The sequence below is a fragment of the Prionailurus bengalensis genome, chromosome A1 (genome assembly GCF_016509475.1).
Source record: "Prionailurus bengalensis isolate Pbe53 chromosome A1, Fcat_Pben_1.1_paternal_pri, whole genome shotgun sequence".
NCBI lineage: Eukaryota > Metazoa > Chordata > Mammalia > Carnivora > Felidae > Prionailurus > Prionailurus bengalensis.
This window is the reverse complement of record NC_057343.1, coordinates 35,499,792-35,514,058: the sequence shown is the minus strand read 5'-3', so window position 1 is coordinate 35,514,058 and position 14,267 is coordinate 35,499,792.

The following is a 14,267-nucleotide window of genomic DNA, read 5'->3' as shown; positions in this document are numbered from 1 at the left end:
CTCATAAAAGTAATAATCATCTTGGATTTCTTTCAGTTCATGAAACAGGCACTCCTGTAGGTCTTTCAACAAAGTGAAGTGGAGTAACAGGAACTTTCAGAAAGCAAGGGATACCTGTACGGCAACTGCAACAATTTTTCAAACCTCCCTCCACTACCTTTTCACTAGCCCTAAATCCCTAACCTCCTCTCTTAATCCCTTATCTAGTTTAAAATATATAGCCCTGGGGCACCTGGGTGGCTCAGTCAGTTAAGCATCTGACTCTTGATTTTGGTTCAGGTCATGATCTCAGTGTTCGTGAGATTGAGCCCCACGTTGGGCTCCACACTCCCAGTGGGAGCCTGCTTGGGATTCTCTTTCTCTCTCTCTCCCTCCCCTGCTTGCATGTGCATGTGCTCTCTCCTTTCAAAATAAATAAATAAAAACTTAAAAAAAAATCTATATATGGCCCATCATTGTACTCATTCACTTGCAAATACTCTCAACTGCTTTGCCCCCTTTCCCTTTGTTATATTGGGCTAAATCATACTGGGCTAAATCATAATCTTGGTTAAAACAAGCTTTCAGAGTATTTCTGTGATTGAATCCAGTCTAATGTATGTGAGACAAAATGCCCAATCCCTGATGACTGGTTTCATTTTAAACCAAAACCAAAAACAAAAACATCTCATGACTCTGGTTTCTCCTCTAGATATTAGATCTCTCAAACTCTCCAGAGAGTTATCTATGCTCATTGACTTGCTGTTTCTAATTACTCCACTCTCTTCTTAACCCATTCAAATCATCTTTAAATTCCCACTGTACCTCTGAAACTGGTCTTATCAGGGTCACCTATGGTTTTCTTATGGCTTAATCTAAAGATTATATCTATATCTCATCTCACTAGAGTAATCAGAAGCATTTGACGTAGATACCCGCTCTGTCCTTGATATATTTTCTTCATTTGACTTCCAAGACACCACATTTACCTAGTTTTCCTTTTACTTTTAGAGGTACAGAACTACCATGCCCTTCATGTCTACAATTTCTAAACATTGGAGTGTGCCAGGGATCACTCCTTAAACTTTTTCTCTTTTCTATTAATTTTCCCTGTTCCCGAAAGGATATCATCTAATTCATGTTTTAAAATACCATCTACATGCATATGATGTCATGTTTATGTCTCATGCCTGGACCGCTTCTCTGAACTTCAATATCCAAGTGCATCCAAATATTCCATATATACGATCCTTACCTGATGTTCCATGGGGATGTCTAACAGATATAACATACTCAACATTTCCCAAATAGATCTGCTCACATCCCCTCCACCCCACCTCCAAATCTTCTTACAGTTGTTTTCCATATCTTTACTAATGGAAAATTCATCTATGTACTTATTCTAGCCAAAATTTTGGTGTTATCATTGACCCGTCTCATTTTCTAGCATTCCACATATGATTTGTCCAAATTCTACTGACTTTGCCTTCAAAATATTTTCTAAATTTATCCCATTCTTACCATCTCCACTACAACACCTGAATGATGTGCCTAAATTAATTCAGTAGACTCCTGATTTTCCTGCTTTGGCTCTTACCCTTTTTGGTCTATTTCCAACATAGCAGATAGAGATATTGGGAAGTGTGACTTAGTTCCTATCATTTTCTGCTCGCATGGTTCTCTTATCTTTTACTAGGCCATGTATTGTCAACTATACCTCTCTGACTTTATGTTCTACTACCATTGCCCTCATCCATTCCATTCTCACCACAGAATGGAGGCTTATCTACCCATTTAATCTAAATTTCAACTCCTTGCCTCCATCCCCACACTTTTTTCCTTCTTAACCAAATTTATATCTTTTTAGACTATCTAACAATTCCATAAATTTCTTAGTTACTGGATATACTGTCTGTCTTCCTGATAGAATCTAAGCTCAACACAGGCAAGATTGTTAGTCTATTTTATCCTCTGCTACATATCCTCAGTGTCTTGGCACATAGGAAGTACTCAAATATTTATCAAATAAATGAATGAAAGTATGAACACTCATGGACGATGTTCCTGAATCTATGAGGCATATAAAATGAACAACACTGTGGGTGTTATTCACTTTATTCCTGAGTATTTTATGGATGCAAACATACTTTTTCAGAAGACTTGGAAAATAGCCCTAGAGAAATGTATGTATTGGGGATCATTGCCTAGGGTGTGAGATAATTTTAAGAGAATGAAGGTTGTTTTTGTGAAGTAAGTAGCATTCTGGGGGCTAAAACTATTAGGAAAAAAAAAAGGCAGTTCCTTCTCAATGTGGTAGAATATTTAAATGAAGTGGCAGAGGAAGGGGGAGATTTATAAATAAAATGACCAACTTGCTTAGCTGTACATAAATCATCTTTCGTATTGAAAGGGACTAGGAATGACAAGATGCGAGTACTTGAGCAGAAATAAGGCTTGATTTGTCATTTTTCAAAAGGAGGTATTACTATATGGCCTACTGATTTTGTAGTGAGCTTCTATTATTTTTTTTTTTTTTTTTTTTTTTTTTTTTTAAATTTTTTTCAACGTTTTTTATTTATTTTTGGGACAGAGAGAGACAGATCATGAACGGGGGAGGGGCAGAGAGAGAGGGAGACACAGAATCGGAAGCAGGCCCAGGCTCTGAGCCATCAGCCCAGAGCCCGACGCGGGGCTAGAACTCACAGACTGCAAGATCGTGACCTGGCTGAAGTCGGACGCTTAACCGACTGCGCCACCCAGGCGCCCCATTGTGAGCTTCTATTATTATCAAATGATATGGTTATAGAAATATACTGTAGCTTCTGAAATGCAACACAAATGCAAGGGATTATTTTGGGGTGCCACTGGCCAAGAAATGATCCAGTAGGGAGTGTGAAGCAATCAACAGTCAACAGAATGAAAATCCCAATTTATCTAGAGGCTTATTGGTGGCTATTAGGGAGAGGTAGAATGTGGTTAAACCAGCGTGGTCTGATGGATTATTGTGGTCTACAGTGCGTAAGAGGTTAAGGCAACTGATTTGAAATCTAATGGAATTTCTGTGTGCAGTTTGGAGTCTGCTCCCAGTTAACTCCTCGGGGCTATAATGTGATTTGAAGTGGAGGATGGATTGAAGGCATAGAGCAGGTTTCAAGAATCTGCGTGCAAAGTAAACAGCATCTGGCCAATCACTTTGGTGGGCATGAATTCCAAAGAAGGGATCACCAGAGAGTTCATGATAAATGCCTTGGTAATGTTATAAATGTGAAAGACAAAAGATCGTAGGGCAACACCGAACAAAACAAAAGGTCGTGGGTTTAAAGGTTGAGCAGATCTTGGGGCTGGCTAATAGGAGTGGCAAATCCTGGTAAAGCTACAGAAAATGTGGCAAATCAAAATACTCTGATTATGCCCACACCTGGGTCTTGCTACCTTTGTAGTTATGAAGTTTTTCCTCATTTCCTAACCTCCTGCAGCAATTTAAGCCTGTCTCCTCTTTTATAGTGGTCATAAAATTATTCAGCCTCCTTTTAAAATACAGCTCCTGCATTTGACTCTCTGATCTCCTGCAGCACTGATTTCCACTGTGTGCAGAAGTATTTCATTTTATTGGTTTTTAAATTTTCTTACTGCGCCATTCATATGAGTACTTATTCTCATATTGTGCAATGGCATTTTAAGCCTAGAATTGATAACTTTGTTCCCCCTGTACCTTTCCTAATCTTAAATGGTGCAATTAAGTTCCTTTCTAACTATGCTCATTGTCAGGCTGGAGAAACCAGGTTTTTATAATCTTTCATTGCATGTCAGTCCTGCCAGACACCTTACCTCCCTCACAGGCCTAATCTGGACCTTTCTGCTAAGCACACTGAGCCCTACCCTATAATCACCACCAGGCAGCAATTGTGAAATACTTTGAAAATTGTGAGGTCATTACCTGACAAAATCTTACATTTAGGTAATGCTTTTATCCCTGAAGATACCTGTTGTTCTTTGCCAACAATCTCAACACTCCGGACAGCATCTGTGCATGTCGAAAATGTACATCAAAAAGTACATGTCAGTGTGTGTCTGTGTGTAGCTCCCTGAAAGGGGTTTGCCCCATCTTTGTGCCCCCTGCAAGGCAAGGGGGATAAGGATAGATAGAATGGTCTTGCGGGTCTCGTGGAAAGAAACCATGTTTGCTGTCGCTGCAGGCTGGTCGTTTTGGGTGGCCAACCAAAAGCCAAATAATAAAGCCAAATAAAATAAAACAGAACATTGAGCAGTTGCTAGAGGCAAAGAAAAGTGTCAGTCTAGGCTTTTGTTATGGCTGTGCCGTAAGCATCGGTGCATGGAAGCGGCTCTGGACTGGCACTAGGATGATGCTGTGTAATTTGAAGCAGGAAAAGCACAGATGCTGGTTTATTAAATATCTGCAGGTTTTAGTAGTCTTGTGTAACTTCCTTTCAAAAGGAAGGGAAAAATCCCTCCAAAGGGGGTTCACAATTTTCGGTTCTCCTGATTTGAAGCTCTTTGGCCTGTGTGGGTGGCTCTTACCTCAGGGATGGTTTGACCAACTCTTTTATGAACCTGCCCAGGGAAGGTAGGGGCTCGTATTTTTGAGGACAGCAACAAAATTGCTTTGATGATATTTAATGCCAGCTTTTCAGAGATCATGCATGGTACGGGCTTTCCCGATGATCAAATAATAACATGAAGCAAAGAAGCATCTGCTGGTATTACATGTTGTAAGGTTCAGAAATGCAGATGAATTTGGCAGAAGACACATAAATAGCCAGTGCTAGACTCTGAAATGCAGAGCCAGGGCTAGCGCTGAGACCCCTGGGACCATTTTACTTCTCCTCATACGTTTTTGTCTTGGGTGCCAAATTTAGGGAGGAGCTAATGAACTCAGCACTTGAGCGACATAATATTCCAAAGAAATTTTTAAATCAAAAGTCGTACAGAAAAATCCACATTGAATAAAATATCAGAATTTTCCATAAAGGCAGCCCCAGGATAAGTGGTGTTTTTCCTTTTGCGTCAGAATCTAGTGTAGCTTGGCATGAGACTGTTGCAATTGTACAGACCACCCCATCTCGCATCTACTGGTGGTGATGACACCTAACTGCTCTCAGCTGCGTAAGACTTATTCCCTGGCACCTTTCTTAGGAATATCTCAAGTTTGGTATCTACGTTTCCAAGGAACCATTGAACTACAGAGTGTAACTTATGTTTCCTTGGGCATTACATTCCTACCGATATCATGGAAGATACTGCTCAGGGGATTGAAAATGGCATTATTTTGTGGTGCTTGTTCTCAAGCTCAGATCTCTAATATATAGAGCAGTGCTGCATTTGAGTATTATTTTAATTAATATATATAATGCACTGATCCAAATAAGAAGAAGAGAAAAGAATATAGGATTTTTACAGAATTTTTATAGAATCGCAATTACTTAAAATGGACAAATATATAGAACTTGATAATTAAGGGCAACTTATGTTCCTGATGTGACCTTGCAGTGACATACTGTGGACAAGTTCAGAATATCACATCTAGGGTAGTCTCACCACTCACTCCTCTTCTACTTAAGGCTCTACCTGAGTTGCTAACAGTCACAACAGGGCAGGATGGGGATTAATGGGACTGTCCATTCATAGTTTATAGCTCAATTGCAGAATTGGGCCTGGCCCAGAGACCAAAACAGGTCTTCCTTTTTCATTCCTGTTGTCTTGAATTAATCTATCCAGTTACAAGAGGGTAGAGGATGGGGGGACACTGACTTACCTTATTCTTTCTTAGGAGACTAGAGGTTGAGATAAATGTTCATTGTTTTCAGGCAGACAGAGCCAAGAAACTGGGCCATGAATGAATAGAGCCCCTCCCCATGTTAATTCCACCCAATAGATAATAGTAGCCGGTGCAGATGAGTTTCTTACCAGAATTAATCACTGGGAGAGAGAGCATATAAGTATAGGCTGGTAGATGTATTTCCTATAGAAGGCAGAGCTACTGATGAAAAAGCCAATTTTGTAAGCCTGGCTTCTTTTTCCTCATCAAGCTCCATGTACTTGCTTGAGACCATTATCCAAATAAGTAATTATCAACAATTTCAAGGGTCATGGTTATCAGCACACTGCGGAAAAGATTAGGTTCAGCTCTTACAGGTAAAACAAACAAAACAGAGTAGAAGAAAAATTAACAGTGGCTTGGACAAGATGAAAATATATTTGTTTTCACATAAAAGTCTAGAGGTAGATAGTTCAAGGGTGCTATGGTGCCAGGACTCAGATCTCTTCTGTTCTGTTCTACCATTTGTGTCTTCCATTATTAAGGTCACCTTATGATACAGAATGGTCAGTCTAGCTTCTGTCATCAAACCACCACATTCCAAACAACATCAAGAAGAAGCAGATACAGAGTAAAAGGTGGACATTAGCTGACTCTTTAAAAAAGCATTAGGGGCCCCTGGGTGGCTCAGTCGGTTAAGCGTCTGACTTCGGCTCAGGTCATGATCTTACGGTTTCGTGGGTTTGAGCCCCACATCGGGCTCTGTGCTGACAGCTGGGAGCCTGGAGCCTACTTCTGATTCTGTATTTCCCTCTCTCTCTCTGTCCCTATCCCACTTGTGCTCTGTCTCTGTCTCTTAAAAATAAATAAACATTAAAAAAAATGAAAAAAGCATTAAAAAACTGCCATTTGATTTATGCTTGTATCCCACTGTGTAAACTTAGGTCCCTGGTCACACCTAGCTACAAGAGAAGGTAGAAAGGTGACATATTCTGCATGAGCAGAAATTGGAAGGAGGACATATTAAGGAAGAAGAAGAAAATAGCTATTGGATACCTAGCAGTCTTCGCATAAGAACAATTATTGGTCTCGGAACTCTGAATTATGGTACTTCCACATTGGAAGGGCTGGATTCTCATTGATGCAGCCCAGTTAGTCAAACAGTAGGTGGCTGAAATTGTAAATGCATTGATTTTTGTGTCATGTTCTTCATCTTTTATCTTTTATAAACCTGTTTTTATTATCTGATTGCCTTATCAGAACATAATTATACTTAAATTCTTACTTCCTTTATATTTCTTAATGATCATCTGATTATTTTCTCTGTTACCTTTAACTTTGTCTTTCTAGGTAAAAGTAGGTGTCACCTTATTTACCACTGCATTCTAGTTCACTATAACTTACAGCTGAACCTCACCCACCTCTTACTTTATAGACTATTTGAAAATATTCTAAAGCAATGTATAAAAATGCCACATGGATACATACACTCATATGTGAAACGTGAAGGGTTACACTTTGATTTTCAGTGGATATGCGTAAAACTTAATATCTACTTCAACATAACAGCAGGTTTAAGTTATCATTACTTTAACATTAAGAATGTATTTGCTCCTACCAAAAGCATAAAAAGATTTAGGACTTTTGTGATTGTTAGCTTTAGAAAGTTAAGAATGTATGGTTCTCACATTCCTTGAGGGATCCAAATGTCCATAAGTAGAATGAGGAAAAACATATCTACTTCCTGAAGACACTAAGTGATATACCACTTGAGAACACCACTATATTTTCATTCATATGGCTATTGGGCTAGAAATCGGATGAATTCGATTTATTGCTGAGGAAAGCTATCCAGATGCCCAGCATCTGTATCTCATTTAATGGAGTTTATAATTGTGATGATTGTAGAGTTCTAAGGATATATCCATTGAGAATGCCAAAGATATACAGCATCATTTCAATTTCATGAAGGTCAAAACCTGCATAAGATAATGTCTCTTATAATTTAGAAATAAGAGAGCCAATTATGTTAGAAGCTGCATAATGTTTATGATTCTCCAGCTCTTTGCTAGAAGGAATTATTAAACAGCCATGTGAATAGAGAGAAAATTCATCTGCCCAGGGAAATAAATGGTAAATTTAGCAATTTTGGAATGGGACAATATTAAGATATGGTGAAAATACTCATTTATTAAATTCTAATAACTTAATAGTAATAACTTTAATGATATCCGTTATTAAGGATATGGCAGCAAATTTCTCTTCTTCACTCTTGGTTTAACTCATTATTTTGGTCACCATATGCTCAGAATCTATTCTGTACTATTCTGTTTAGTCTATTCCTACATAATTAATGATAGTTAATAAATTGGCAGGAGGTGGAGCAATCAAATACAATCAGTTCATATTGAGACAACTTCAACTTGACACAAAGAAATATTCTATGTGCTTTCCTCTGGTGGATTTCCAGTTTCAGAAGTCCTAGACTGCTGGCCCTTACAACTTTACCTGGATGGGAGTCATAAATCTTAAGTCATTGATCCTCAAACGTAAGTGGCTATTTTTTTTAAAATTTAAGTTCCTGTAATAAAGGTAGGATCTGTGCTTATTAAAGTTATCCCTATAGACTGTAAATTGTGACATTACATTCAAGATTAACAGTGTGAGGCCAGTGAGATTTTTGTCTTCCATAAATAAAAAAAATAGTCTCAAAGTCAGACTTTAAGGATAGGCCAGGAGGCTGAAGCAAGTTCCTTATATCTTGTGGATCTTATTAAGGTTCCTTCTAGATAATTGCTGCTACATAAGCTAAATTTATCTGCCAATGAGAAAAAAAAAAATGAAATCAATACAATTGGCCAAAAGAAAGAAAGCATATGATGCTCTTGACCATAGAAGTCATTACCTAAGTTGATAACAAGTAAGTAAATAACACTGAAATACAGCCAACTTCACGACCCACCAGAAAGTAAAGAGAACAGAGAAAGCCAAATGAACGGAGCAAACTTTGGTGCTTTGTTATTTGTTGCTTTGATTAGCACTAAGCTTGCTATGCTAGTCAAAAGACAGGAGCACCTGGGTGGCTCAGTAGGTTGAGCGTCTGACTCTTGATTTCAGCTCAGGTCATGGTCCCAGAGTTGTGGGATTGAGCCCTGTGTTGGGCTCAGGGCTGATGGCACAGAGCCTGCTTGGGATTCTCTTTCTCTCTTCCTCTGCTCGTGCTCTGTCTCTCTCTGTCTCTGTCTTTCTAAATGATGATAAATAATACTAATAATAAAAAATAATAAAATCTTCATTCTTTAAAAAAAAATAGAACTGGAAATTTAGATTATCACCACACTAACATTTCCACTCATGTTAGCTTTGGCTCCAGTTTGGAGCTTTTAGGTCTCCTGTTTGCCTTTGTATTTAATGTTCGTAACATTTTCTTTTCTTTTCTTTTCTTTTCTTTTCTTTTCTTTTCTTTTCTTTTCTTTTCTTTTCTTTTCTTTAAAGTTTATTTATTTTTGAGACAGAGAGAGACAGAGCATGAACGGGGGAGGGTCAGAGAGAAAGGGAGACACAGAATCTGAAACAGGCTCCAGGCTTTGAGTGGTCAGCACAGAGCCTGACACAGGGCTTGAACTCACAGACCATGAGATCATGACCTGAGCCGAAGTCGGACGCTTAACCGACTGAGCCACCCAGGCGGCCCTGTAACCTTTTCTAATCATTATAAATTAGATAGGTTTGGATGTTGTGAAATAACATTAATTTACGATTGTCTTTTACACTTTTACTCTGTCAACATTTTACGATTTGTAAAGTAAATAAGGAACTTATAAAAGTACCAGTGGGGCGGCATGAATTTTTGTTTTCCTGGAAAAAGAAAATATTTATAATCTAAGACTACCTCAAGCAGTGTTTATGATAAGTTCTTGATAAAAGGAGTATAACAGCAATCCCCATACAAATCTTTCTTAAGGCACCATGACTATACAGAATCAAAAACTTTCTGTTCTCTCCTTGTTTGGAAATTGTAAGTAGATCTTCCTCACTGAAAACATTTCCATTGCTTGAGAGACTATATAGGACCATTTCAGTATTTTTAGCTTTCAGAGAGTTCACTTCTCTCAAGAAACATCTTGTCCTGAAGAAATGTTTGGAGATCCATGGCTGTGATATAAAAGGAAGTGCTGTGCAGTGAGAACACACTTTATGTTAACTCATCAGCTGGAAATGTCAGAAAACGTTCCTAAAAAAAGTGAACACTCCTGTTTTTTTTTTTTTTTTTTTTTTTTTGCCAGGGAGCTAGTGACCAGACACATCCATTCAAGCTGTATCATCAGGACTTTCACGCAGACACACACACATACAGACGCGGACATACACACACACACACACGACTCACATTTACCAACAAAGCTAATTGAAGATATAATCGCAAGACTAAATGTAATTTGCTATCTCCTTGCTAGTGTCAGCTAGTGGCCACTTTGCTACAGGCTATCATTTTTATTGCCAGTGGGAGTCAGTGATAGGCATAGAATTATTGCCCGATAATGACACCATTACTGTGTGTCACTACTGTATTTGGACTTGGGGCTATTTGTAACTTGTTTGATTCCCAGCACAGAGCTGTAACTGAACAGAATATTCTAAATGTGCACATTTGTTATCCAGAAACCATAGATCAGGGTCAGCAGGGAAGCAACAGACAGTACATTCAGGGCTGCTGTAAGCTCACGTTGAGTTATGTCTGTGCACCCAACTCAACACCATTCACTCTTGGCATTTTCAGGTGGCACAGCATCTGCACTGGTAATTTGTGCGTATTTGTGATCAAAAGTAGGTCCAGTAAGGGAAGCCATATGGTTTGTCGTTCAAGTCTGATGCATTTGTGAAGTAGCAGATGCAAAATCGAGCACACCTGGAATTCAGAGGCAGAAGCCCTGACAGAGCAATCTGTTGTAGAACACTATGTATGCTTGAGGATTTGTGGGGATGAAGTCCCTACAGAAAAAAATCTGCCTTGATATAACCCACATCTTAATATATAATCTACAGTGGCTGTTGGGCTTTTTTTTTTTTTCATGGATGGATACATTTACATTCACATTAGTTTTCTGTGACAATTGAATAACTAGGGCAGCAAACATTTCCTTTACTTGAAGGAATAAAAAGAGTAGGATGTATCGTAAGAAAATTCAGGCAGTGCCTTAGCTATATTGTTTTGCAGTGTAGAATCTTTGTGAATATAGGGAGTGCACTTACCTATGATGAGTGGTGTGTGTGGTCATGGCTGAGTTGTGGAACTACATGTGGGTGGCTTCTTTTGCATTAATTTTGTGTTCTACTTGTAGTGGGAGTGCCTCTGGTCCAGAGGTAGACAGTGTCTCAGAATGTCACATGGGTTGTGCATACTGGATTATTAAGGTCAAATATTATTGTATAAAGCGGGACTCAGGAGGGAATTGAACCAAGGCACAATCTGATTCTAGTGCATTTGGCAGTTAAAAATCCCTCTTCTCTCTCTATTGTGTGTTCACGTAGTAACTCTGAATAACTGACAATCAGGGATAGTATAGGCACAAACAGACGTAGAAGCTTCACAATGTAAGGATATATAGAAAAGACTCCTTTGGTTAGCATGGTATGTCAACATTTGAGCTGACACCTGAGGATACATTAACCCATCTTAGAAGAAACTTCAAGATATTTTTTGCCAGTAGGAAACAAGAGAACAACAAAAAAGAGCAAAGATAGCTGCAGTGGTCAAAAGATGTGCTTCTGTGTCCAGAAATTGTGTTAGCTTAGGGGAATGTCACTGTGTAGATTAAGAAGAAATTTCAAGATTTGACAAGTTTTATGTAGTTTAAAATGAGAATTATATTAAAGGAGAGTATCATTATCTTCAACTGATACCATATTCTAGTAGCACTTACACAAACTGAAAAAAAGTGAACCAAGCAAATTTTGAAGTAAAAGTCGACAACGGGTTTCATTTTCTTTCTTTCTTTCTTTCTTTCTTTCTTTCTTTCTTTCTTTCTTTCTTTCTTTCTTTCTTTCACGTGGAAATAACATATTAGAAAATTCTTAAAAATGGGGAGATGTTGAGAAAGCAGTGTGGGGTAGAGAGACAAATCTATACAGGTCATCTGGGCTGATAAGACTAATGGATAAGACTAAGAGGTTGCTCAACTGTGGGAGGAAACCTGGTACTTTAACCCACGTGTGAGGGCAGTCAGCAACAAGAAAGACACTGACCAAATGGAGCTAACTTCTTGATCAGAGTTGTCCGGTTGATGAAAGATACCCTCTTCCTGGTTGCCTTGGCCATAGGACATTTATCTTACGTTAATGGCATTATAATTAGGAAACAAGCATGCCAATTTTTAAGAGGGTGGGGCACCTAATTGCCTCCACTTTTGGGAAATTCTGGGGGTAATTTGGGAGATTTTTGCCCCAGAAGGTATGTAATTGATGTAAAGAATATTAAGATAAATTAATGGGAATCCACGCACAAGAGGGCTTCCAGTGCTTTCTACTCCTACCCTACTCAATCTTATCATCTCAGTATTTTATATCCACCTAACTTCCCTGGTACTTACTATCATCATGGCAAAGAAATCAGAAACTCTGGACTTGGAAATGCAGAAGCTCATACTCTTGGGGTCCTGTGAAGGGTTTGGAAAACTCTAGGTAGTCACTGGTTGAGTTTCTCCCTCATCCTTGACATCACATCCATAACATCCCCCACAGCTCTGTGTCAGCTAGTTGATGCTCTTTTTTTCATGCTATTACACACTTGGAATGTAGTTACCAGGGCATATGTTTTGTTTCACTAGTAACTATGCCACGAAACACTGATCTATCTTGAGCAGCTACAAAGAGGATCAGGGTTATTTCAAAACAGTTTTTACTTATTTGATGTATTTGTCAAACACATATAGTGCTCAATATGTGCCAGGCACTGTTCTTAACACTTACCGATATTAACATATTGTCGTAGATATAATTAGATAGAAAATTCCTGGCGGGGTGTGGCAGAGTTTTTTTTTGCCTTGGAAAATTCAGATTATTGAAAAAAATATTGTATGTACATTGAAAGAGGTTCAAAATGTTAATTGGAGAAATCTGACCTAAAATCCACATTCATTCAGGGCTCCTGATGCGTGGTCCATGGTTCTCCGAGAAGTCCATGAATGGGCTTTCAGGACACTGTAGTTGTGAGTCTGCCTATAAAAGTCTGCCTATTCATTTTTTGTGGAGGAAAGAGTGTATCTTCTTTATCAGATTTCCAAAGGCATCTGCAACTCTCAATGGCAGTGGTGGTTCACAATGTTTAGCTCCCATTAGCATCTCCTCCTTTTAAGTTCAGTCTTACACAGACAAATTGGAGAATTAAAATATTTACTGTGTATGCAGATGCAAATTGCTGATGTTGATGTGGAAGGATTTTAGTTAAACTTCCTCTCTAAAAATGCATCAAAGCCAGGAACAGCAAGAAAAAGACAAATAAAGGTGAATGCTGTAAAAAACCATCAACAGTGCGATGAGGATAAACAATCCCAAACTGCAAAACATGAAGCATAACCGTCAAATCCTTGATGCCTAGCTTGAGACCAGAGTGTTTGCTGGCATCTGGCACAAGTCTTCTGCAATCTGGAGAAAAGTGATTTCCACCAACGTGTCACTGTCCTGCATGGAAGTGGTAAACAAAGTATTCCTGATATCATGGAATTTACATGCTAGTGTGGGAAGACAGAAAATAAAGTGCTCAAGAAGAGAATTTCTGATCGTGATAATGCTCCAAAATAAAACAAGGTGATCTCTGTTGTGTATTTGAGGATCTATGGTCTTTGAGAGGGTGACATCTGAACTGAGACCTGACTGACAGCAAGACGACAGCCTGGCAAATATTTGGGGCCAGAGTTTTCCAGAAAGGGGGAAAAGTAAGTAAAAGGAATCTAAGGCCGGGGTGATCTTGGCAGGAATAAGGAATTATAAGAAGGTCATTATGTTTGGCTTCAGCCAGTGGAAGAAGTGGTAGGAAAATGTATATGTGAATGTTATAAACCATGATGAAATAATTAAATACCATTCATTATTATTATTGTTTTTAATCTGGAAATGGAAAGAATTAAAAGTGGACTAATTTCTTCATCTTTTGTAGCAACGCATTTGTATGTACTTTTAAAGTTAACACATGTTGTTAAATAGCATAATGATTCCAACCTCTTAAAAATTTAGAACTAATTTCTTAATATTTAAATATTAATATCTCTGTGGTAAAGAAAATGTGAAAATAGTTCAGCATTTCCTTTAGTTACATTTTTTTCTTCTTCTGGTAAATTCAAAGAAAATTTAATAGTTTTTTTTAAAAGTAGCATTGGTGTAGTTGTAGTGTTGGGAAATTTTTCTCCCCTTCCTTCCTTCCTTCCTTCCTTCCTTCCTTCCTTCCTTCCTTCCTTCCTCCTTTCTCTTATACAGATGGGATGTGCACAATATGTCTGAAATGATGTTCACCAAA